This window comes from Drosophila serrata, unplaced genomic scaffold (assembly GCF_035046125.1).
Source record: "Drosophila serrata isolate PLE 108 unplaced genomic scaffold, ASM3504612v1 contig_275, whole genome shotgun sequence".
Classification (NCBI taxonomy): Eukaryota; Metazoa; Arthropoda; class Insecta; order Diptera; family Drosophilidae; genus Drosophila; species Drosophila serrata.
In genome coordinates this window covers 750,219-778,174 of record NW_028257173.1, presented here as the reverse complement: position 1 = coordinate 778,174, position 27,956 = coordinate 750,219, and the positions used below count along the sequence as shown (strand labels likewise).

Below are 27,956 nucleotides of genomic sequence, written 5' to 3'. Positions count from 1 at the left end.
AAAAAAAAAGTGGAAGATTTCATATATTTCCAAATGAATATTAATTATATTTTTTTATTTTTTGCTCAAATCGGTAATGACCAAAGCCACCACTGTTACCTATAATATATATGCCAGCGCCCAAATGGCCGCGATGATGACAGGCGGGAGTCCTGCGAGAGCAGCGAAAGGTCCTTGGGGTGGACCACTCTAGGCAACATGTTGCCACCGAAGAGATAATAAGTCTGGCGTAAATTAGTTTGCCATTTTGAGTTATGAATGCGCATTTCGACAGAGTGCTCTGCTATTCTGATTGTGTTCTATTGTATGGAATGCGGGAGTGGATCAGAATGGATTTGGCTTAGCCACTTTCCACACTCCGAGGGGGGTCTCATATGTGGGTTGGGAGATTTTAAGGCATTGGAAAGGCATAACTTCAAAGGAGGAGTTTCCTTGAAGTGTAAGGAAAATTCTTAATTTTATAAAAATATAGCTTGCGGCTGACTTTGTTTCCGCGAAATGGATGAGAAGAGATTTTTGGTAAAAATGGGTTCTATATTCACAAGAAAATCGTAATTAGGGGAATGTGTTTTAAAAGCTGTATTTATTTTAAAGGGCATTTATTTTAAAAAGTATAATGTTTTTTTATTATAAAAATCTATTCATACTTAATTAATATTTTAATATTTAAAATAATTCTTAAAGTTTTATATAAATGCTTTAATATGCTTACTTATTTGTTGCACACTACACCTTCTAATTTTGTGTATCATTTCTAAGGACCCCACCTTTATTCCTTTTTCAACTTAACGCCTTCGCCCATCTTGATGACTTCTCCTAAGCTCAATTGCCACTGGTAAATAATTTATTTCAAAAAGAAATACGTACGTAGTACGCATAATTAAGCACACGGCACAGTGTCAGAGGGTCCTGACTAATATGCCCAATCATAAAACTAATCCTTAGGGCGCACGAAAAACCTCATTAAAATAACGCATACGCAACGTTGTGTGTTGACATGCGGGGAGTACATAAAGCAGGCAAACAGAGGCCATGGTTAATGTGTCTGCCAACCAACACGACACTGGTTTTTGCGGCCAAGAAGTCTAACCGAGCGAAATTAACATAAATGAATTTGCAGCTGTCCGAAAGGGAACCCTATCCCTCTGCCAAGGGCCAGACAAATGGACAAATCACACTGACCTGCAGTTTAATGTGGCGAGACGTGTGTGCATGTGCGGGGTTACGTACTTTGGCTCTGGCTCTGGTTCGAATTAAAGATGAATGAAAACTTGGGCAACACCATATAAATCATTTATGCCATGCTAAGTCCAGACCCGGGGCTTGGAGGAGCATGAAATGAGTGCTGGCAAAAGGTGCCAGGCATATTAAGTAATGCCTTCGATTCGCTTTAAGACGAGGCCCTAACCTACAGCAATGTGAAACCGAAAAGTGTGTCAGCCGAATCAGAGTCCTGAAATCGTAGAGAGAGAGAGAGAGTGCGTGTCAGGAGCATGCGCACTTCCTCACAGGATCCACAAACAATTCGAACTTCGGCTTTTGACTGTTAACATTGACCAAGAAATTTCGTCCCAGCATCCCAGCAGCGTCAGTCAAGCGGCGTTGCTGTTACCGTGCACAACACTCGATTATCCTCGACATTTGGGGGCTTTGTCCTGTGTCCCAGCGTTATCCTTCGCAGAAAGTCGCGTGAAATCGGCGTGATTTACCGGCACAATTTTCTGTTTATTTTTCCCGCAATTGGTGCTAAGTCGAGTGTCCATAATTGACAGTCCTGTCAGTCGAAATCAAATCAAATTGGGGCCAAAAAGGGATCCGTAAAATTGGCCCGGTGTTTGTTTAGTGCTTGACTTGTTGCCAACATTTTTGAAGGTAGAAAAATAAATATCACAAAAGTGGCAGGGCCAGCTGCTAATAAGCATTGCGCCTAGCCTGGCCGAAGGTGTGGCAAATAAATCAAACGAAATTGAAGTTTAATAGCAGCAATAAATGTAAATCAAAATTAATAAGAAAGAAATCCTTACAAGTAAATCAAAATTTAAATAAAGTTACATTTAAACTTGAACAAAGATTAAAGTGTATTAAAAAGAAAAACAAACAAAAATAAAAAGCTACTTAAAAAATTCATATAAAATCTATAGTTGATGAACTATTCAAATAATAAAAGCCTTCGCAAAGGGAATACAATAAATTAGCATACAAATAGCCACAAAATAAATTCCATGCCATTTAAAATTGAACTGAATAATCAAACGACATAAAAACTGAATGAAAAATCTCTATAAGGATTGCAAAACAATAAATCAAAATATATATGAAATAAAGTAAACGAAGGCGATACTAAAAAAAGTTAAATAATTCACAATCAATGCTCAACAACTGATTCAAATTAATCAAAATTAGATAAAGCACAAAAGTTATCATAAAGCATATGCTTATTAATACAGTGAAAACATAATTCCCCTTACTTGCCTAGATTTGACCTAAATCCATGTTAATCGAAATATAAATTGCTATCTGATCAAGAAGCATAGGAAATTGTATTGACAACAAAATAAGGAAATGCATATAAAATACAATAAATAGTAAATGGCAAACTTTCAAATGGCAAACGGCAATAAATCGATGATATAAATGCATTAAAGTGCTTTCTATATCCCCCTTCTATATATTTCTGTGTGTGTGTATTTGAAATCGCATATTTCCGTAAATGTGTATCTGTGTGTTGGCGATACTTAATTGAGCATGCATTAAAATAATAGCGATATATAAATTAATCTTATAAAATATATAACAAAAAAGAATGCTTACATAATTTGGGCCTTTGGAAACATTTAAAAGGCCAACAAAAAATAGTTGCCATTTTATGTTTACATAAATATCAGTGTCCCCGTGTGCGACTGTGTCATTGTGTGTGATAAATAAATGCTTTAATTAAATGCATGGCATAAAAAAGCAACCAGTTCGGATTACCATTGGGAATACGCAGAATAAAAAAAGGCATACATTTTCGGTAAGCTTAGATGTTGAGTAATTGCATTTGTTTTTTTTTTTTTATTTTTGATAAAAATTAATTGACTATAAAGCAGTGAAAATTGCATAAAAAATCGGTAGTTGGCCACAGATTGAACTCTATCAATTTAATCAATTTGTGCCATTGAATTGATGATACAAACATATAGACAATTTATAGTCGAGAGTAAACTCCAATTTAAACTTATTTAAAACAACATTCGCGGCAAAATAAAATCAAATGTCGAACTAATAAAAACTCTAACAGACTGACTGTCACAAGCTTGTAAATTATTTATTGACTCTGAAACTTATTCAAGCCGAAATAATTCAAAGAAACAACAATAAAATAAAGATTCTGAAGACATGTAATTTTTTTTTTATTGATTTCCCTTTTGGCATGAACGCGAAATTAATTGATTTCTAATGTTGATAAAAGTAAAGTAAACAGAACACTTGACAACTTTTACCTAACGCAATAACGTCCCATTCCCCAAACCTGAGTATTTTCTCAGAGCGTTTTTTCTTTCCTATTTTCTCTACTCCTGCCACCTCTCTTACCCCCAACCTTGGTTGTCAAAGTTTACTTTGAGTGTTGATTTTGGGGCAGAAACGGCAGACAACTCTCCATCAGTCGAGGACTTTGTTGCTATTGCATGTAATTAATTTTCCAGCTCGAAGCTGACGCGAGATGCACTGGCAACCAAAAAATAAAAAAAAAATAAGCATGCGAGAAGCTCTTCTATAATTAATTTAAATTTAGCTTAAAATGTTTTGATATATTACAAGAGGATTTGCCCTCAGACTTTTCTAGATTTGCTGCCGCGGCGCTTACAAACCAAATGTCACACCCTGCGTATACTTAATAATTGCCATCCATGAATTTTTAATTTTTCACGACGGGGCAGCATCACAAAGTCCTGCTAATTGGCACTATGAATATTCCTTAATAATAGGTTTCATGGCAGAGAGCTTTTCTACTCTAATTTTCCAAGTTATTCTTCCTGGGAATTTTCATGTAGTCTTGCCGTACTTATCTAATGTTTTGTGTTCAATATTGTGAAAGTAAAGTATATATTTTGGAAATTATATTAAAACCACTGAGGAAAACAAAGACTTAAAGTAGAGTATGTGTTAAAATATTATGTTATACAAATAAAGTAGGATAAAAGTTAATATGAGTAATCCATAATTAAACAGAGTAAGAAGAAACCCTGACTGCAGTCAACTATAAACTACACATTCCTTTAAATCGGAATATGAAATAAAATTTTGCAAATATTGAAAGTAGTTTGCTTTTATGCTTAATACTAGATTTCCTTTACCATATCGAGATTATCATTTGAGTCCCCACTAAGCTTCGCTTGTTGCACCATATAGTCACTGCTGCAGCTTAAGGGATTTGAGGGGCAGGGCTCTCCCCGTTCGGGCACCCCGCTTTTCCTGCCACAAATGGCGACGTGCTCAAGTGCATGACAAATATGGTGAGGTAAGCCGCGCCAAGGCAAATTCTGCTCGTGGCAGCAGTTCGGAACCATGGCCATTAACAGCACCGCAGATCTGATATGGAAGGGAAGAGAGAGTTCGTGTCAGTTGCATTTGGGTGAACGCTGGTTCCTCCTATGTATATGCTAAAAACCGAACGACGTTAACAATTTGTAAGTCATGTGTAAACATCATAAGTTACTTTGGCGCATTCGTTCCAATTATAAGCACTTAATGTATCACCGGGGAGAGAATCCTTTGCGCCACGTAGGCCAGTTGAGCGCGATATTACGCATACGCCACGTTCGCCACGCCTGGCAATAAAAACAAAACAAAATACACACACGTACGGGAAGCTGTCTGAGTGCTGCTGATGCTGATGCTGTTTCTGCTGCTGCTGCTAGCACTGCTACCCGGAGTTAGTTAAATAGCAGCCAAGTAATTAGATTTTTCCGCATGAAACAGACACAGGGAGCAAGGGAGTGTGGCAAATAAGGGGAAGCGGCAAGCAACGAAACACCGAGCCAAGCTGTGTGCAAATACGAGTAGTTTCAAGTGTAAACAAAGGGCCTCCAGCCAGCTGCCGTACAATTCAATTATAAAACAAGAAAGAATACGTATTTTTTTAGAAAGATTCGACTTCTTGATATCCTCTCTTGAGGGTAGAAAACTGTACAATTTAGAGAATCCAATGTATTCATAAGAAAATGTTTTTATTTCGCATCAAAATATATCATGAGGAATTATTTTCTTCACAAGTTGAGTAAATAAAATACTTTCCTTGATCACTAAATATTTACAAACACTTCTTCATTTTGTAATATTCTTTGACCTCAATTGAATTGATACCCCTGACCTCTCTGTAAGTAATGGGTAATGGGAAATCCAGAACTGAAAAGAATACAAGAGTGTTCATTGAAGGAAAAGTTTTTGCAGTGGAAAACTTAATGCATTTAATGCGTGAGGGGCAAGCAAATGGATTAGTGGAGGAAAAGCGAATTTTTGTTATTCTCGTTAAGCCATACAACTCAACAAATCCAGCCCACAGCAGCTTCCGGCCCACCTGCCATAAAGTTTGCGTTGTCATATATACATTGCCATATGGCATATGGCACATGCCAAAGTCTCCAAAGCAAAAGGAAAACAAAAATAAACCAACTTCAGCCCTTTGGGTATTTCTGTCGGTCTCTGTGTCTCTGTGTATTTGCGTTGGTTCTGCTCCCCAAAAAGTTGAGCTTGAATCTGGCATTACACGTTCATTGTATGAGTGCCTTTGCCAACATTTCTTTCCTTTTTTTTTTAACGCCGCAAACTGAAAACACGTGACTGCAGAAACAGAAGGGAAAATTTCACCTGAGAAAAACTAATGTCGGGCAAAAAAAGAGAATGACAAAGGAATTAATAAACTTTCGGACATTGTTTGATTACCCACAAAGTAGTTAAAGTTGAGGTATGCAAAGTGTAATTGTGAGAAAGATGCCTTTTTAAATGGTCAACAAAAAAATAGAAGAGGCAAAAATGATATTGGAAATAAGTTTTTGTACTTTTGTGGGGTTTTAAAGGATCAAGTTGAAAAGAAAATAATTATTTTAATTTTATTCTTTTTATTTTTTATTTACTATGAAATGCTTGCAAGACTTTAACTAATTTCAATTTGATATTAATTAAAGACTTTCCTCTTCATTAACCATGCTGGGTATATTTTTGTAAGACAAACTTCATAACAAACTCATTATACCCCACTTGAGGATATGAGACAACAAATACACGGCTCGGGGCCGAAGTATGTTAAGCTCACCGATGTTTTTGCATATCAGGTCTCGCACTCATGTTCGGAAACTGAATATACTATATATATATATATATATGTATTTGGAAAATGCATACAACCTGCATTTGCCGCAGGTATACACTTGTGTGGTGGCTGGGCTGGGTGGTTTTTAAAGTCCAATTTATGCATATTTTAAATAATATGGACTTTGTGCATACGCAAAAGTTTATGCGACCACAGAGGCAAGTTTATAGTGTGTCTGCGGATACATAGGTGAATCGCTGGCAGGCTTTGTGTTTCTGCAGGACTCGAAGCTTCATTTTGTGAGCAAAAACTCGCATATTCCACTTGTGCGCATAGCAGATAAAATGGCTGCATATAAATCATGTCATGGCCAAGATAAAGAGCGAAAATAGTCTTTCTCTAGCAAAAAGTATAAGTAAAAGGCCAAGCAAAGTGCAAGAAGGGATACAGGAGAAATGGGAATCCTTCGACCCGGCAGGGACTTTGTGTGATTCTGACTCGAATGCATTTATAATGGTCAAGTGCAGTGTATCCGCAAATATAATTGAATTACCTTTGAGTGATTGTGCTCAATGGGTTGGTCCTAAGTCCCAAGGGGAAAATATCAAAATATTTTGTTATATACATATATTTTTTTTTGCGAGACCTTTGAGCACTCAGCAATATTCGACAAGAAATCAGTTGAGTACATTTTTATCAATTCATTAAATACATTTTTATTTATGGGAATATTTCTGTTGATGGGATTTTCACACAAATAAAATGTGAGCACAAGGAACATCTATACTTTAGGTGGATTTATCCCTTGTATTGCACTTTATTAAAGTTAATAAAGTCAAAGGTATGCATAAGCCTAAGTAAGTATAACTAAAATTCATTCCTCTGTATAAATCTCCTTAAGTTATTTTAAAAATTTCCCTTGATACAAATATTTTCATTTTGTGCTGCGATAACTTTTTCCTTCTCAACTCCAGTTGGGATTTTTGCGCGTTATTCGATCCCATAACAAGTTGGCCCTAAGTATGACGCTAATCCCCGAGTAATTGTCTGCTTAACGCTTTCTTCGAATTTATTGAGATTTTTGTTTTTCCTTCTTTCCATTCTCACCTGTCGCACGTAGTTAAGTGTGTCGATACTTTCCCTAGATTTCCCAGCTGTGTCTGTGGAAATCCCCTGCACACATAGTTATCACGTCGCAAACTTTTTGCTCACTTCAATTTTTATTATGCGATTTTATTTATTTTGATTTTACCCAAGAGAAACTTTTGGCCATCGTCTAATGATGTTAACTGCCAACGGCTTATCCGGTGAGCGAATCCGCTCAGGACTTAATAACTTTGACAGTGACTCCTTTGGATAGTTGCCATGAACATTAAGTTACCGGATTAAGTCCGCTGTGGCCTGGTTTCTCCCTTCCGAAGGAGAACCCAGCTCTCGAGTCTCTTCTTAATTAATACCAGGCATGTGCTGAAATCAACAATTTTCTTGGGGCGAAAAAAATTGGGAAACTCGGGGGATTTTTGGGCGCAATGAACTGTCTCGTTTCTCCACTTAATACATTTTTCTCCACTTTATGCTCGTTTCCGGGCACCTTCCCCCATATGAAATTTCAATTTTCTCGAAGGGGAATGCAATTATTTTTGCACCACTTTTGCACCCACTTTGCACTGCACTGCACTGCACATGCGAATATTTATATATATACATATTTATAAAAAAAAAATTCGGTCAGTATATATCCCTGGCTGCAGTGAAGCTTCGGGCACCCATTGATGGTCATAAATTTTTAAACAACAGAAATTACAATTACTGACCGCGCCAAAGGCAGAGATGCAGCATGAGAAAATTGTGAAAAATGCATAATGAAAGCAATCCATATTAAAAATATAAATCACGCAATGCGCCAAGGATGCGAAATGCAGGATGCCGCATGCAGGATGCAGGATGCAGGATACTCCATGCTCCATGCTGGATGCTGAATGTCGGACATATGGCCGCACTCTGGGAACAATAATATTACGGCCAGCTGTCAGTCAAAATGCCTGCGGCAAAAGAGCAGGTCAAATAATTAATTGGCTGCATTATGGCCCTCAAGGACCAATGCCAACGCCTACATAAAAATGTGTGTGTGTGTGTCCGAGCCACTTAAAGTGATGAAATGAAATGAAATGAGATACGGGGAAGAGTACAGGATTCAGCACTCACTCCCCACTTCCACTTCCTCTTCCCTGTGTCACTTCCACTTCCTCTGCCACCACCTGTCAATGGCATTCATTCATGACTGTCAACGGCCATTACGAAGCATAATTTTCAACTTGTTGTGGTCGCCCAATTGCCGTTCATTAAGAGCGCGTAATTGTGGGAAAAGTGGTTTGGCGCTAGAGCGGCCACACTCGGTGGTTTCACTGCCACACGAGGCGGTCCTTCGACCCTCAAGGATCATATATATATATGCATATATATGAACCAGCTGCGAGCTGTTTTTAATTGGCTTCACTTAAGCTATGACAATTCCATTAATTTAATTGGTATTTAAATGGATTAACACAGTCTTGTCAATATTTGTCGTTTATATTTTCAAAAATTCAACACTGATTAAAATTTATTAAGACGCAGTATTCAAGATTTTAATAAAAGCTACAAGAATATTAAACTAATTTATATTTTTATATCAAAATTTATTATTCAATATTGCTTTGCTGGTTTATTTTTTTTATTTTTAAATTCAAAATTGGAATGGATAGAGTTGATGAATCATAAAAGGACTGACAATGTGACATTATACAATTGAAAACAAGAGTAGAAAAATAGGAATGCAATAAATAAAATACGTTACAAATTTTATATACTATTTTATATTTAGAATGAATTTCGTTAGGACCTGTTTTATATTAAAAAAATATATATTTCACTATAAAAATTTATAAATTATGCAAGCATTTTCTTCATCAATGTCCTGCTGGGTAACAGTTTGGCCATTAAACCATGGCTATTTATTTTGCCACTGGCCCTACAAGGAAGCCAAGCAGCTGCCTTGGAATGCAAAACATTTCTGAGACACAAGGCAAGTCAAGTCAGGACTCAGGAACAGCAAGAGGGGGGAATGGCAGGACCCAGGGCCAAGGATATTAGCCTGCATTCCGAGCAGCTGTTGTGTCATTGTCGCCGGGCGGTGCTCTTGTTTTTATAAGCTTTCTTGCATGTAATCAGTTAAGGATATTCATGGACATGACTATGATTTTAGTTCGCACAAACACACAAAAACAAACCCAGCACACTGTACACGGGAAAATAAACTATTTTAAAATACTGTTTTGCATAAAAGTTGAGAGGGAAATGCATATAATTGTTTTTCAATTCCAAACAAAAAGGTGTATAAATTTTGCTTAATATTTAATTTATGTGTCTAGTTAAAAGGCAAATAAAATATACTTATATTTTACAGAAGAAATAATAAAACAAAGAGTACTACTACAGGATGAAAGAAACCACTTCACCTCTCATTATCAAAGTCATAATTCCAAGATCCCAAGCTACATTGCTTTTCCCTCAGTGTACGTATGTGCGGCAAAGATTTCCTCATGGGCTGGCGCCAAGTCGCAGCAAGGAGTCTTCCTGCTGCAAAAAAAAAACCAGGAAAAGAAACCAGGATTCTTAAAAACAAAAACCCGAAGAACACTGCAATGCCATGCAAATCCTGCTGAGCAACACAACTCAACATGATGGCCACTCCTTGTCATGTCCTTTACCCCATTTTCCCATTTTCCTCCATCAACAACTGGCCAGTCCAGCTGCTCCTTCCATGGCGATATATGTGGCTGCCCGGCTTTAAGCCCATAATCAGGCGATTTGCAGGCATTAGAGACGAAGAATAGAGAATGGAGAAGGGTGGGAATGGTAGGGGATGTCCTAGGGTTACCGAGGATCCGAGGACATGGGCATCCAGCCTGTTGTCGTACGTCAGCTTTTGTCTATGGTTGATCATTTGCTGGCCAGTGGATTTGGCCCTTAATACTCTTGAAAATGTCTCCGACAGTTGTGTCCACTAGATTCCCATGTGAAGCCGCTCAAGGTCTTGATACCTTATTGCCAGAAACTTAAGGCCAAGAGCTTCGCTAATTCCAGATTGGTTTGCAGTTTGTTGGATTTTGTGGCCTAAAAAAGGGCCGCTTTTTCTATAAAAATGTAAAGCTAAGATGGGAAATACTTACTTAAAAGATGAAATAAAGGATTTTTTGAGTTGCCAATGCTGTAGTTGAATGTATTTAATTTGCTTTTCTAACTATAATTACAATTCCTGCTCCCTGGGGCTGGTAAGGTTTCAAGATGGTCAGAATGAATTCCTCACTTTGTAGATACCAGGGAATTTATCATTTCTTTCTTAGATTCTCTGCACTTTGTTTAAATTCACATAAAAAACTGTCCTCAATTTGCTTAAGCAATCTCTCAATGCGCTTATGCAAAAAGATTCTAACTTAACTGCAGCTTTGTCTTTTGGTTTTTTATAAGTTGCCCCCTTTGACTATCAACTGTTCGTTGTCCCTTTTATATCGAACCAAGTGATCTAAGGTGGACCAGGAGAAAAAAACCAAGGAAACTGCCATCTATCTTCGGGCCTTATGGAAATCCTTTATCCTCCTTTTGGCCGGCTTTCCAGCCACACGCATTTCTTTTGTACTCCATTGCTGAATCTCTATTTATACACGTAGGAAAAATTTGATCAATTTCTTACAGTTTAAGAATTAAAGAAAGTATATAAATACATGAGTTTAAAGATAAAAGAAATCTCAGTTTAGGGAAATATATTTATCTGGAGTGAACTTCAAGAAGATATATTTTAATGCGAGTCTGACACTTGTAAATATATTTTGTTTACCTAAAACTCCATTAAAACTGTTCTTATTTTGAAGTACAAAATCCTATACCCTTTCTTTTCTGTGTATATTTTTTCTTTCTTAATTTTTTTCTCTCGGTCCATTACTAAAGTGGAAGACGTTTTTTATAGCTCTTCAGTGCATATGCTGACATCTTCTGGCTGCAGCTCCGCTTTCATTACGTCTGTCCCTGAGGCTGCTTTCCCACTTTCCCACCGCCATTGCCTTTATTTTCTTGTTACACTTGCTCCAAGAATTATTGCCTTTGCATATTCCACTCTCTGTCTCGTAGGTCCTGGGGATTTCTCTTTTTTTTTGGCCTTAGAATCCTTTCCACAAAAATGACAGCTGACACTTGCGTTTAACCGCACAGATTTGCTTTTAGTACGTTTTCGTGACTCCTCCCCAGGATTTGCAGTAGCCTCGGTATCCCCTTACTCCGGTTGCGGTCCATCTGTTTGTACGTTCATTTTGAAGGCAAGTTGTAATTGTCGTTTGTATTACCACCGGAGCGACGACTTGGGGCGTTGTGATTGCGGTTTCCTCCTTCACCGACAATGTTCAACCATCAAGTGCAGCCCTTTTCCTCATCTCCTGCAATTTCCCTTGTGGTTTTTCCTCCCAAAAAATTGTTTGAAAAAAATTAGGATTCAATTAAAGTGACAGAAGGACTTGTGGGCTTTTCACTTGAATGCGTTTGGGAAAAATCGAATAATATTGACATTTTTTGGGGAAATAGAAAGGAAATTGGTGAGTTCAATTTACTTTAAATTTAAAGCCTAAAATTTTGTTCATTGTTCTTCAAAGCTCTTCATTAAATGTAATTTAATCAAGTAAAATAATACTTTATATTTGCAAATCTGTGTTGTTGTTTTCGCAGTTGATTCTCTATTTAGTTGGTGTTATTTTACATTTTTGTTAGCGTAAAGGTATGTGTGTGCATACATTTACATGTTATTTGGGGGATTTACGTAGTTGGGATGCATTTTTGGGGCCACACTCATTGGGAACTGGGACACGAAGTCAGTTTATTTGGACTGCTTACCCATTTGCTTACTCCCCGCTGAAAAGCCAAACAATTTACATTTGGCCCCCTAAACAAAATCCTATCCTCCCCCCAAAAATCTATATCTATATATATATTCGCCACTCTCATCAATCTCGCTTGTTTGATCCTGAAAAATATATACGATGTTTCACGCGGCGTATGATGAATTTTTGTTCCTGCCACGCCCCAATTCACTTAGTACGCCTCCGCAGTGGGCCAACGGTTGTTGAACAATTTCAGCAATATATTTGTATACATATTTCTCTGCTTCTTTTTTTTGTAGTTGGAAGAAATATTTTGCATACCCAACAGGCATAGAATTTTTTGTGATTTGGCTAAAAGGATAGTTGGTTTTTCTTGTTGTTAGTTGTAGTTATTCATCAAGTTCAGACTTTGATTGTATTGTATTTTTAGTGAAATTTACACTTCCTGCAGGGCATGTAGACTCTGTCATGGATTTATGTTTTCAATTTTTTTGATCGCACACAAGACTTTTCGTTTCTCTACAAATTAAAGCTGGCTTTTAAATTGAGAAACTTTTCCAGCAACCACTCGATAATAGGGCCAAAGAAATGAACATAAAGTCCAAGGGTAAATGGCTTAGAAAATGTTCACCAACAATTGCCATAAATAAAAGTCACTTCTAGCATCCTTCGGGGCCACATAAATATACAGAGGATCGAACAACAAGAAGGGAGGCCATTGATGATGACAAAGCTGACAATACGCAAATAAGATTTGGCTCAAAAATTTATTTAATTTCATTTTATTGGATAAGAGTCAAAGGCGACGAGAGTCCAGACAACCAGACATCGAGACAGCCAGAAAGCCGCGCCGGAAAGGAAACGGAAAATGTTTACCAGCGGAGTTGCGAGCGGGATCCGATGTCGAAATCATTAATCTTTTTGCGCTGAATCAGCTCAAAGAGCTTTGCCCTCGGCTCTGAAATCCAGACAAAGTAACCAATTTGATGCCAAGTCATCGGGGCAAAGGCCAACGGCGGACGTCTTGGCCATTTGCAAATGAGTCGCCAGCATAATGACCATGAAGCTATTTGCTCAACAACAAATTGCCAACAATTTTGCACACTCCATTGACTTTTGCCGCCATTCTTTCTCCGTCCTTGGCTCACGCTCTCTCTTTCCCTATCTTTGGCTTGTTCAATTTTCATTAATTTACTTATAATTATTTGCCGACATTTTCATATTGACTCTGACCGAACGGTGGAAATGTTCGAAGTTCGCCTAAGAAAACAAGGGGAAATTAAAAATTTAAACTCAAGCACTGAGGGGACATGGAAATTGCTTTTGGGCCTTTCTTTCCTTACCACGCTTTCTTTCATTCATTCTTTCTTTGCCTTACATCTTCCCTTGGCAACAATAAAAAGAATGAAATGAGAAATATGCGCCTGTTAACTTGTTCATTACCCTAATGGAGCGTTTTTCCCATGCATTCGCCTCCTTAATATTCCCATTCCCCACTCGCAGGATCCTCGGTATCCCTTTTGGCCTTTTTTTTAACATTGTACCGCCCACTTGAAGGTCGACTTTTCTCGAGATGTTGTCCTTTGGTTCGTTACTCCGGTGTGTCCTTTTTGTCCCATCTTGCGGGGTATAAAAAAATACAACAAGGAAAGCGGAATGACGGCGGCTGTTTACTACGTCCCGCCTTAATAGAGTGAAATTCCGCAGTGTTATATATATTTCATTTAAATGACATTTTAATTAATGTCAACAATTTTGCCATTGCGGCAAGTCAACGCTCTCATTATGTTGTCCCCAGAATTTTGCTCTCGTTTAGCATCTCACTTTCAACATATTTTTTGCTGTCTGGCGCTTTAATGTGATTATTTCTAATTAGATATTTTAATTATGCATAAGTCGTTGAGGGACTTCTCAATGTTCCCCAGAATATACCCTATTTCCCTGTTAAATAATTTTCCCTAAAAAACTCTCTCGTTCGTTGCTTGGTAGCAAAGTCAGCTTTAAAGGAATTTCCGTCACTGAAAAACTGGTCATATTTTATTTAAGAGGCTTAAACCAGCTATTTGAATGACACTTAATTCATAAGCTTCGATCTTTTCAAGTGGCAATTCACAACTCGGAAAGTGCCACAATGGAAAAAAATATAAATAAACCCGAGCAGAAAAAAGTCAGGTACTAATCACAGCTTAATGTCGGTTTTAATCCCAACCAAAGTCACTGCTAACAGTCGAATGTTTTTGCCAAAGCGAAATCTTAAGCTCACCAGAAAAATAAACATACACAAAGGCACTATAAAATTGCACACCAGAGACCCACAAAATCCAAAAGGCCAACGAAACCAAATCCCTTATTGGGGGCAGAGCAAAAAAAGCCAACTTTTAGTTACAATAAATTATATGCAACAGTTTAAAAAAAGGCCGAGCACGAAGCCAAAGAGTTAACGATGTTGTGAGCGGGTCCCTAAGCATTTCTTTGTTGTTTTTTTTTCTCGTTGCCAAATAAAGCACTTGAGGGAATTGCACATAAAACGACTGACAGATGACAGGGGAGGATGGAAAGGATGGTTTGGAATAGAAAAGGGTTAGGAGGGGCGCCGGCCATCATTGGCATGTGGCAAAAAAAATCTTCTCATTTGGGAGATGCCAAACATTTGCAGGGTTATTTATATATATATATATTATATAGTGATATTGTTATATATATATAATTTAAATAAGAGATAATTAAATACTGAGTTGTTTAGAATTTAAATAATATTATTACTAATACCAATTTTCTTTCGGTACTTTAATTTATAATATGTTTATGAAAATATACATTATTTTCTATATGACAATTAAATTGTATAGATGTACAGAAGTATCTATTTCATAAACATTTCTAGACCGGTTATCATATTTTTCTTAAACTTAATAAAAATAGCAACAATAAAAGATATGTTTTTTCTAGGATATCTCTAATACTTCAACTATATAGTGTCCCCTCTCAGTTTTATATTATTTTGGTCCCGATTTTGTTGCCTGGATGCCTTCCACTTGTGAATGCGGCAAACAAATGTGAGACTTTTCAGCGAACACTTGAAGGTGTCTCTGTGTGCGTGCCGGAATCCTTTCCTTCCCCCACGAATCCTTTCTATTTCGGCTGCTGTGTGTGTGTTGGCATGGCAAATAAAATATGGAATTACTTAACGGCCATGTCAGAGCGCACACACACATTGTGTGCGTCTGTCTATTTGCTGGCGGTTGCCTTTGTGCGGGATTTTATTTGTTCTGATGTGATTTGTTTAGCCCGACAGTCCCCATATGTCAGGTTCTCTTTAAACTCTCGTCGAGAGTTTCCTGTTGGCATTCGCCGAAAGGAGGGGATTGCAAGTAAGTGCTACATGTGTCTCTGTGTGTTTGGAGCTTTAAAAGTAATTTTCCCAGTTTGTTCAAATTGTTTTCACGCTGTCCCACGCTGCGTATGATTGATATTTACGCTTCAGCTCCCTATCCGCTTCCCATCAATATTTTTTATTCTATGAATTTAAATCAAAAGCATAAATAAAAACTTTGCATTTCAACTCGAATAAACTTTGAAGCTATCTGCGATTACTTTCGTCGTTGTGTTTGTGCTCATTAAAAGCCAGCGAAAACTTTGGCATTTCCGCGAATAAATTTTTCTATTAAGAGCGATCTTTTTTTTATTTTTGTCTGACCAAATTTTGCACGCCTCATAAAGCAGCGACGTATAAATAAAAAAAGAGAAAAATTCTCATAAGTAGGCGGTACTTTACTGAAGAAGGGTTGCCATTTTGAAGGGAAGAAAACTCATCAGAAATTCAGCATGCGTGGTCTTATGAAAACTTGATGCCTCCCCTGATGACACTCATTGTCTTGAGTGAAAAGTGTGGCAAATGACATGGGCGGGTGGCGACTGAGTCTCAGGAAATTTTTGGCATAACTGACAAAGCTTTTATAAAATTTCACCAGAGCACCCACACACATTTTAGCTGCGCCTTTTGTTCGACATTCCCCCAGCGCCTTTTTTTAAACATTTGTAACACATTTCAACTAAAGCGGCAAATGACTTTTGAGCCGTCATTTCCTCCGGATTTTCCGTTCTCGCCTCGTCAGGTGTCTCCCATGCTGACGTTGTGTCTGTTAAGCATTTCGCTCAGTGCATGAAAAGTTTTCTAATGAAAAATTCAGCTAACGGAGGAGAGGGCCCCAGCCCAAAACTAATGCTCAGTTAAAGTTTTGCTTATGAAAATGCACTTGCCAGCTGAAGCAGTGACCAGATAACTGCAAAATGGTAATGGAAATGGAAATGAAAATGGTGTATTTGAGGATAACTCCCTTGAATTGGATGCGGATGGCTTAAGCTCTAGGAAAACTACCTTGAATTGCGAAATGAAAAGTAATCAAATTCTTGTTGCTAGTTTGCGAGTGTCGTGAAAAGGCTGAGTCAAGTTTTTGCTGAACTTAAAAACTTTTGAATCGTGAAGGTGACATTTTGCAGTAAAAGGTGAACGCGAAATTGTAATAAAGTTGTACTGTTGAATGGAATTGTTGCAACTTATTTAATTAGGGCTCTGGGACTGTGCTTTTCCCCTTATTTTTCGTGGACACTTATAGTGTTTATGAAAAAGTTTGCCTTTAAATAAAGCCTTGGGAAATTGGGGTACTATGGTTTGGTTGTTTAATTTTAACTCAGGTTATAAGATCAAAGTGTATTTTGTATTATATAATGACAAGTAAATAACCTCTTGACTCTAGCGATTCCTCTTTTGGTCCAAAAATTAATTCAATTCCAGTGGAAAGAGGTGGAAATTTCATTAAAGCCCACGCCTCTGCCATCCGCATAATTTATAAAGTGTCGAGCGACTGTGGCATCAACAGGAGGAGCAGAAGGAACAGCAGAAGCAGAAGGAGGAGCAGTTTTCATCCGCCAAACGAGCGTCCAAGGATGCCTGGCTACCGACCAACCAACAAATCCGTCCATTTATCCATTGAAGGTCCGGCTGCGGCCATAACAAGGCGTGACTTACAGCGTACTTGGAGGGCCAGAATGAAGCAATTTTAATTTGCTGCTGCTCTTGGCCGGATAGTAAAACATCAGCAACAGTGGCAACAAGATGAAGATGGAAGCAGGGAAGCAGTCGAGGCTCCTTCCAAAGTTTCCCTGCAGTCAAAATGCAGTGGGTGTGGCCCAAAGTGTGGCGCTTCATAAATAAGAACCGCGGGGGTAGGGGTGGATAGACCAAAGGATGTGGCAAACTTATAGCTCTGTTGGCCAGTGTAAAAGCATATTTTCTGGTTTTAATTGCAATATATTCTTTTAGACAAAATGACTGATGATGTCCCGGGCAAGGAAACTTGCCATGGCTCGCTCTCTCTCCCTCTGCAGACTTTCGTCTTTCTTCGCACAAGCTGCAAAAATATATTGCCATGAAATTTGCAGATGGCACAGGAAACGGAAACCCAGCGGAGACAGGCATGTCTCCACACTGGCAAACTCCGTTTGACTGCTAAATGAACAAGGGAAACTCATTCCATGCTCTTTCCCTTGCAGCTTACCCAGCACTCGAGCCGGAGCCATTTTCCACTTTTCCAAGCTGCGAGGCACTCGGGGCATTGCGGTTGCCGGTCACTGCGGTCCTTGTTGTTATTTTTTAGTCGGTAAACTGTGAAAAGTCGGGGGAAATATAGTTAATATTGTACTTAATATATTATGAAAGACTCTTCCATATATACATTTAATTATTTAATTCGGTAAATTTCAAAATGGTAATAAATGTTTTATGATAATTACACTTACTTGTTAGTAAAAATATATATATCCAAGGCCCATAGTTTCTATTACAGTGTATCTTTTTCGAATCATTTCACCGCCTTGGCGATACAAATGACTCTGAGATACTGTGGAAAATGGGGCAGGGAGCCACGGGAAAGGGCACAAGAGAGGCCTTTGTCTTAGCCATCGCGACCGCCATTTTGATGATGTATAAATGAAGGCCTTTGTGTTTTTTGGACGCAACCAAGGAGAATAACCACTTTCATTTACTCGACATGCACTTCTCCGTCCCCATGGAATAATTAAAACGCTTTGCCCCCCACTCTCTTCATAATCCTTTAACCAGAATTTAAACTTAATTCAGGATAAACTTCCTCAGAGTTTATAAATTTAATATTAATTCACATTTCATATTTTGTATTTATGCCATCGCAGTTCAGCGGTCATTAGTCATGAAAGTTTTCTCCTTTCTCACTCGGTTGGTTATAAATTTCCTAATTTATTTTCCACAGACGTCCAGACGAAAAGTAGATTTTCGCTGGGCTGCAAAAATGGCAAATCGCTGAGGAAACTCATAATTTTTTTTTTTGTTCACTTTCAATCCTTCGAATTGGCCTGCTGTGAAGGCAGCGTAAATTATATTATTGGCAATGCCAACTGCAGGGGCTCCAATAACTACAACAAAGTTCCTGGATAAAGTTTTAGTTGTACTTTTTTTGTTCGATTTTATTTCTGCGCTCTATCAGCCATATTTACACTCCTGCTCAAACTGATGATTAATGAAGCCTTCGAAAGTTGAGTGCAAATTTAATCAAGCGCACAAGCAAATCGAAACATTCGATGAACAAAAAAAAAAATGTAATAATAAAAGGCAAACTTATAATAAGCTTCAAATTGGCACAATATGCCCAGGAAAAAGGGAATAGAAAATAGGGAAAATGAAATTATGCAAAGAGGGGAGGAGATACAAAAACAAAAGAGCATCAGGCTTAGAAAATAAATTATGCAATAAGTACGACTCTAACGCTCTGTGATTTATTATTCGATTTTTGACATCTATTTATTACAGAAGAGTGGAGGCGGCTGCCTGAAGTGGTGATTGATTCTCTCAGGGATAAGTCCTATTATCACAAGACTATTAAAATGGAATTTGCAAGCATAGAAAAACAAGTGCAATTTGCTTTTATTTTAATTGTGCTTGAAATGGTGAAACAATAAGCCAGGGTTTATTTATTCATAGGCATTAGAGCATAAACAAGTAATTGGGTGCATATTATTTCATCATTAACCTTTAAATTATCACTTCTTTTTTTTTGCAGTTGACTGAACTGGCTTTGGATAGGAGTGAAAAACTAAAGTGAGTACACATTAAAAACTAGTTTAAATATGTGCATTAGTAAATGTGTGGTTTAAGTTAAATAAATATTTAAAAATATGACAAATATTAATCTGCTGAATATACTAGAAGCAGACTGTAGAGGGCATACATGGCGTATACGTGATATTTGTTGGTTTAATATTAATATTAAGGAATATTAAGTATACGCCATGTTGGCATTTTATACATCCTTACTTGAAATAAATATTTAAAAATATATAAAATATGAACTAATTAGAGCCTTGAACAACCAAGAATACTAGAACCTAATTTAACTCAAATAAAATTACTTAATTCAAGTAAGTGTCTTCAAATTCCAAGAAACCATAATCTCCATTAGGAAAATCTAGGAATTAACACTCAGTTATCAAGTCCCAAAAGCACTTAATATTTCCTAGAAAGGTTTAATTATTTGGATTTAAGCCAATAAATACTGCCTCGTTTTCCTTAGTTTATGACCAGAAAACCAGCAAATATTTCCTGGAAAAATCCATGCCTTACTTATCTTTATTCAACCCTCTTCAAAGATATTATCATGACCCACTCTCGGTTAGCCAGCCAGTTGAGATATTTTTCATGAAAACCCTTTTTTTAGCTGGCACGTGTTTCAAATTCAACCAAAACCCGTCTCGAGGGTGCTTCAATCCTTAAAGACAACTTCATTCATCATGCTGTCCATTGTATATATAAATTTCATTAAACTTTCTCGAGAAGCATACAATAATCAAGTGGCCGTTTTATGCGTATTTGTTCACTGACGTATTCATGAGTGCCGACTAACGCCATCAATTTGCGAAAATTCATGCCACCTCAAGAAAATATATATATATTTTCACCCCACGGTTTTCCTCAGATGACAGGCGGGCCTAACTTTTTGGGATAGCTGACTTGACCTGAACATTTGACAGGACCAGCACAGGGGACCTGAACCCAATGTCCTGGCAATGTCCTGGTTCGTGGCCCAATTATTATCATAATGCCAAATGAAGATGACAACATTGACAGCAACTTTTAATGATGGCAGCAAACTTGAGGGCCAATTAATCACTGCTGCTCAGTGTCTCCGTTTGAGTGTCACTTAATTTTTTTATGGTCCTCGTACTCGTACTCGTACTCGTACTCAGTACGGACTTAGCGTCAAACGTTTCACGTTCAATTGTTTTATGCCGTCTGCGCTTTGAGGTTACGAGTGGTCTCTATAAAGTGTTTGATACCCAGCACCGCCGACCCTCCCTCGAGCGAATTGTTGTCGAGACTTTGGAGCCACTTTTGAGTGCCTGGCCAGAAAGTTTACTCTGTTGCCGGAGAATGAAACCGTCAATTTGCCGCAAATATACGTATATACAGAGCAAGGGGCGGAAAGGGGGGTCTTTAGCAGAGGGTTGGAGAAAATATACCAACTAGGAGAAGTTTTTAATGGCCATTGAGGCCAGTTTATGCAGCTGCCACTCCCATTTTGCCATCAACTCACCCTTCACCATCATCCAGCGTCTGCCCTAAATCTGACCTCCCTTATGGTTTGCAGCTATTATTAAATTAGTTGCGGGCGATTTGTGGTAATTAGGGTGAAATTTAATGGGTCTTTGAATTTCATTCGAAATTTCACATTCGAATGAACGATTCATACATCTATTCATTCATGATTGTACCTATTATATTATCTATATAATTGTTTATTTGTCTAAATTTTAAAGATTTAAATGTATCTTTATGGAAAATATTATATACCTGTACTGCAACTTTAATTTTCAACGTCGTTGAAGTATTATAAGACATAATTGTATTAAGGGAAGACATTGCTCACTTGTCTTGGCTATCAAAAGCATTCACTTGGGATCTAATTAGGTCGCATCGCTGCATCGATTAACTACGTCTGGGAATTGCCTTAGCTTCTCCTTGCTCCCTTTCCCTTTGCCACTCCATACAAAATTGGGATGGATACATTTCTCTGCATCCAAGAATCCCAGCAGGTGCATAATCCTTTTCCTCGACATCACCTACAGCCGCCGAGGTCGGTTCAGTCTGTTCGTGCATGATGCTGAATCTTATTTGAGGCATCAGCAGCCGTATCATCATCATTTATTTATGCGTGCCACAGCGCTGCATGGATGCATTATGGGTATGACGACATCTGCTGGATTCACGCGGTGTTAATAACACGTCGGCTGGCAGGGGCCGACGTGGCGTATACGTGATGGGTGTGCGTGTGCAGGAACATCAAGTATACGCCATGCTGGCATCTTACACAATGTTACCTGGAAGAACGTCACTGCTAAGCGCATTTAATGGCCAACGCGAACGCTGTCTGCAGTGCCTTGCAAATTGCAATTAATTAATTGAAGTGCCGGTGGTGTTGCATCCAGCCATTAATGTCTGCACAATGCCCTGCTCCTCGCCGTTTAAATGGCTGTCACGTCTGTTACATGGAGCACCACAGGGCCTGGCATCCCACTTGCACCACTTGCACCGTTTGCACCGTGTCCTTAAGCCCTTCTATCTTATTTATGTGTCTTAATAGCGAGTCAGCCTTGCGGCAGCCCACACAAGTTGGGGCATGGTTTCTTAACAGGTTAAGTAGCAGCCGCCTTGGCAAATTGAAAGGCAATTGAAAAATCTAGGTAAAAGGTGGCATCTTCATCACGCGATGCAGTTTACAATTTAAGATAGTTAACTTGGCCTTAATGAGGCCAATTCAGCTCAGCATCTGCCACTGCATCCCAGTTGTAAGTGATAATTCAGAAAATCAATGGGAGAAATCAGGATGTAAAATAAGGATTAATCAGTAATAATGAACGAAAATATATACATGAATTTAATTCATTTTCAGCTTTCATGTTTTCGTGTCGTATTGAATGAGCAAAAAAGTAAAGAATAAAATAATTGAGAAGAAAATGAGCTTAAGAAAGAAAAATTAAGGTAAAAAGAAAATGTATGAATACCAATAATGATTTTATAAATTTTTTCAATCGAAATCAGTGGGCTTGCCAATATTTTCACGCCTTCAGGCTACATTTTTAAAGTCCACATACATGCGTGTTACTTAATTAAGAACAAAAGGAAAATTTCTATAGCTCTGAGTTTCAACTTTATCCAATTTGCTTTATTCACACCCTCTGGGCGTGTTAAGCTGCCCTCAAAAACAATATTTATTGTAATTTGTTTGTAATGATAAAAATAATGGAATGGCTGTCGCGAACGGCATATAAAATAAACCGAACTGGTGAATCAAATTAAAATTGTGCACACATTTAATATTCATTGGAAACATTTTGTAATAACAATAATAATGCCGCGTGTATCATTCGAACCTGATGTCGGAATTGAATGGATATTCGAGGGCATATATATATATATAAATATATATACTATATATGCACACTCCCCGTGTGCACATATAAAATACAAATACGGGATATAGGCGTTTGATATGAAACAACAAACCAAACTGTCGTGGGTGGAATCGCAAACACATCGTGAGCCCCACCAAAAGCCTGGGTAAATTTATTGATGGAATGTGCTGTAGGACCATTAAGGTTAAACGGTTATATTGAACAAATATTAATATGAAAAGGATTTATATTTTGCAATTGCCGGTGGAAATGATTTAGAAGTTTGAGTGAAAAGTTTATAGTCAACATTAAGTGGCCGAACCAAAAGCCATAGCAAATATAAAAATCTATTATTTAAATCTGTTTGGCTTTCCAATATAAATGCAGATACAATTTAAATAGTGAATTGCTCTTTATTATGATTCCATTGACCCGGAATTTAAATTGAATTTAAGTTTAATGTTATTTACAATATAATTCAGCATATTTTCTTTAATAAAATGCATTTAATTATTCAAATAAATCCTAAGTGCAGTGTACACTTATTTTTAACTTTCTTAACATACTTAATTTAATTAATTGAAGCTCAATTAATCTTGCGACTTGTTGTATCAATTTTCCCAATAATTATCTATTGAACCGAAAATCTTAATTTAATCAGATTACTTGCTTTTGTGCTTAAGTAAGTTTTCCACTCATTTGGATGCAACAAACAGGAGCAGCTCATGATTATCCTCTTGAATTCTTGGCAGGCTCTCACACACGGAGTGGACATTTGATTAAATGCCCGTTGCCAGAACATGCTTATAAATACGCATGCATCTATCAGACATAATGAATTCAATTAATTTACTCCTGCCAAAAATGCCACACACATATCGTGTGTGTGTGCCTCGTCCCCAAGTTCATCCTCGATGTCTGAGCATCATTATGATGAGTGATTGTTGCTGCTGGGAGTGTCTGCATGTGTCGAAGATTTTCCTTTTGTCGATTCATGGCTGCACTGAAAATAAAGGTTATTATATTTCCATATAAGATTTTAAACAATATCAATCGGACATGACCATAAAGTCTTTTCAATCTCACCCTAACTTACTTTGTATTTCATTATCATTTCTTGTCCTATGACTATAAATTTTACCCTAACATGTATTGAATATCATAATAAGGTATTTTTTCCCCAGTGTATCTGATTTTTTGTTCTCATCTTTTCATTTGTTCGTCGCACGTTTCTTGCGGTTTTATTAATGTGTGCTAAATGTGCCGTCTACTTATAATATACGATCTAGTCATTCATATATACTTATGCACTCCAGACGCGAATGGCTTATTTTTGTGGACCTCAAGCCCCATGAACTTGAGGTTGCCGCCACACACACATCCCCATTGAGATTCTGGATGATTTGTGTTCCAACAATGATGCCAAGGCCATCTGTATATAAAGAAAAGAGAGTGTATATGTTTATTTATCTCAAGTGCCAGCGATTTTCATGTGATTTTTCTCTCCTATTGTTCAGGGAGGGTCAGGACAATAACCCGATGGCAATTTATTATTTGTTCTACAGGAATTGAGGTCAACTAGGGGTGCGGATATAAAGGATACATAGACAGAGAAATTTTCCAGCTAATTGCCAGCATTGCTAATTCAGGCTGAAAAATCGACCCACCTAAATCATGTCGCTCCGATTGATTTTCATTTTGATTTTCAATCGAACCAATCTAATCGAATGCATTCTAAAAGCCAGGCTTTTTTGGAAACCATTTTTGGTTTGCCCATCGCATCCTGAATTTATATTCACAAATCTGCAGCGAGCAACATTTGAAAAGCCAATTTTGTCCGCATCGCATCGCATCGCATTGGTTCGCAATTTTCCTCCTGGAGCCAAACTAATACATAATTAGTTCAATTTCCGCTCTTGTCGCTGACAGCGAGGCATTTTCAAATTTTCCCCGAACACTGCAGTGCATCCGTTTGCTCTGCATCTCTTTCTCACTTCCTGGAAAATTCAACTGATGCTGCATTTTGTTGAAAATGTTCAATAAATTGGGTAAATTCATTCAATTAAAAGTGTGTGGTCAATGCCCCTTCGACATTTATGGGCAACGTTTATATTTCTAGTGTCCTTAAAATGCGTATTTAATACAAAGCATTCGCATTGTAACTCAAAAGTTTTTTGCACAAAAGAAAAATATGCCAAAAAACCAATAAACATAATGCGTATATTTGCCACTTAATGAATTTTTGGCGAGCATAAAAACTAAAAACAAAGAAACAAAAAATGTTATAAAAAGCCGAAAGAGGGGAGAGATGGGAAATGGGAAACCTGTGTCCCATGTTTTCGGCGTCTTCATTTCTTGGCAACTTTCAGGCAACCAAGTGGCAAATAAAATATCGCCAGGACATCTTGAGGACCTTCGTGGCGCAGAGCTGCAAAATTTTTCGCTTCTGTCTGCCAAGTAAAATGTAATTGTAATTTTTAATTTTAAGTGCTCTGCCAAACGAAAGAAGGAAAAAAATATATATACAACAAAAATAATAGAATGCGGGAAAATGTTGGGTGCGCCAGCATTACAAATGTTAATTGCGCAACACATAACTCATCGCGTGGTAAAGGGAGTGGAAAACGGTGGAAAGCGGCGGCATTTTCCTATCTGCATGGCTGCTCGGAATTTCTTTTATTAAGTTAAAATTTGTTTTCCAAGCCGGTTGATATGCTGCAGGTGAATGTGAATGTTAATGCTGTGGAAATTTGTTAACAACGAAGATGAAATTACAAGTCCAGACAAATTTATTAATGCAAAGGAATTCTTTAAACATATACTCAATTTTTAAAAATCTTGCTTAATAAACTTAAACTTCTTTTAAATATTAAACAAGCTTTTAAGAAAGATGTAGAAGCTTTAAAATTAAGTATATTTTTTTGTCTGTGCACCTGCTATTGAATGGAAACGATATCTCTTGAAGGCAACTGCGTGCAAAGGGCTCTCAATTGTCTGCGCGCAATATAAACTCTCCGTTTCCTGTGTCCATAAGCCCCCATCCCTTTTCACTTCTTGTATGACCCCTGCACTTATGTCTTTTGTGCGATACTTATGGCAGGCAGTGTAACTGATAAAAGCGGGGGTGGTGTTGTCCATCGGCTGCTTGCACTTGCTGCAGGACAAAGCATAAATTCGGCATATAACGGCGCCCACATGGAAACCATGCTGTGTTTTCACAGTTTCCCTAGGTCCCATTGAAAACTCCTTCGTGACTTATTTAACCCATGTTTTTTAAGAAAAAAATAGTTATTGTGGAAAATTGTAATCAAAAAGAGATTAATTCCTTAAATAACTTGATTAATTTTTGTAGTTAGAAAGTTATAAAAGTTTACTTATATTTATATAAATACAAATACTTTAAATATAAAACGTTTCCTTAAGACAAATCTTGGATTCCAAAAGTATCAGAAAATTATAATTATTCTATATAATACATGTTAATAATTAATCCTTATATACATTTCTCTTCCCTGAATTTTAATAATTTAGAGGAATAAACATTTATTTCAGTTCTCAAATCAATTGAATGATTTCTTTTCACTATATTTACCCATTAAAGCTCTTGTTAAAACCTCAAATTGTTTGCTGACACAAGGGTTAACCTACACGGTACTTCCCCTTACCCATCTTAACCCTTCGCATTCGTTCATTGTCCAGTGTTCACATCGCGTTTCCCCCAGCAACTGCAATTGTTTTCTATGGTGCCTGCATCGATGTTACGGCCATGACTTGGAGCGCCCAGTTATCTTAGCCGTTTGCCCCGGTATTTTCCCGGCATTTTCCCCCGCTTATTTTCCCCGCCGCCGCCTCTTCTCCTGTGGCCCACCTCGAAAGCATTGTCGGTTTTAATTCCCGCCCGCTCACAGTGGAAAATGGCTCCGATTTTAATCAGCTCGATATCGTTGATTGCCGGCCAGTTGCAGTGGCAGTGGTGTATGCTTTTGGTTTCCTATTTTTTTTTTGTGCCGGCCACTTGCAGTTGATTATCGCACACGGACTGGGGCGCAGTTTCCGAAATGCGAAGTGCTTTATGACCATCTCATTAATAATCACCGTGAATGGTCAGTTATGGCGGCTTAGAGGCTTTAAGATGGCTGCCAATCTGCATAACGGAAACATAATACAAATCTTTAATTAGCCAACTATATAAATCCCAGGTAAAAGCATAGAATATTTTCAAGAGTACGTAAACAATTTTTCGTGTTTTTCAGGCATTGTTTTTATTTGCTTTAAAATCATAAAACCAATTTTGGGCTGCAACGACAAGCTGTAAGCGCCTTTGAAATCACAGCAGTGACAATATTCCATGGAAATATAATGCAAAAGCAAACACACAGGAACAGGAACGAAAAACGTGAGCAAACAGATAACAAATTAAAAATCTGGAATGTTTGTTTACATTGTGCGGCCGGAACTTTGTGAATTGTGAATGGCAAAAGGATGATGGGGCATATGCGCGGGGAATACTTTGTTGGTTACATAATTATTTCGGTTTGGCCTCTGGCGGATGTGGTCGCTTAACTGTATTTGGTCGCCATGACTTTCCCCGGGAATGGGGCGGGAAAACTGGAAAATGCATTTGATGTGGAATTTATTCCGCCCCACCTCCCACCCCTGAGAACCACACATCCGCCCCCCGTTTTTGGTAGCTGCGAAAAATTCAATAAAAGAGCCCCCCTCGGCCCATGGTATGGTCAATTTTTCTAGCTAATGATTTGGTTTCCGGTCTGGCGACTGTACGCGTGACCCACTGCGGTTTTTCGCTTACTGTATGTGCACACACACACTACGGAGTGTGTGTGTTAAATTTATGGCTTGCCAAGTGGTTAATTGTGAACGCGAATTCGCGGCTTTGACGCTGAAATGTGGATATGTGCGGGTGGCTTAAAAGTGAAATGGGTTGTGATTGAAAAGAGCACTGTAGCAGAAGGACTCTAAATCCTAGGACAAAACCACAGAAATGGGGTTGTCTAGATTTTAGTTTTTTTACTTTTATTTTATTTTTACAGAATTTTAGGTGAATTGGGTAACCAACTGAAATATATTTTGAGTTTTATAGCAATTTTTAGAGTGACTGTAAAAATTATGAGAAATACGGAAAAGAAAATCTGAAATAGTTACCTTGCCAAGTTTCCTTAAAGGAAGTTTCTTTTCTTTTATATAAAGAATATGTTTAAAAAAAATAATATAATAAACATACTATATACATTGTACAAATTTCAAATGTTTATGTT

At 37.7% G+C, this 27,956-nt stretch overlaps 1 long non-coding RNA gene across 1 annotated transcript; it reads left to right on the top strand.

Moving 5' to 3' along the window:
* On the top strand, nucleotides 1-27,817 carry LOC147643383 (uncharacterized). The gene is made up of 2 exons (XR_015272169.1): nucleotides 1-3,013; nucleotides 19,293-27,817. It is a non-coding gene; the product is annotated as an uncharacterized LOC147643383 (long non-coding RNA).
* The last annotated feature ends 139 nt before the right edge of the window (nucleotides 27,818-27,956 follow it).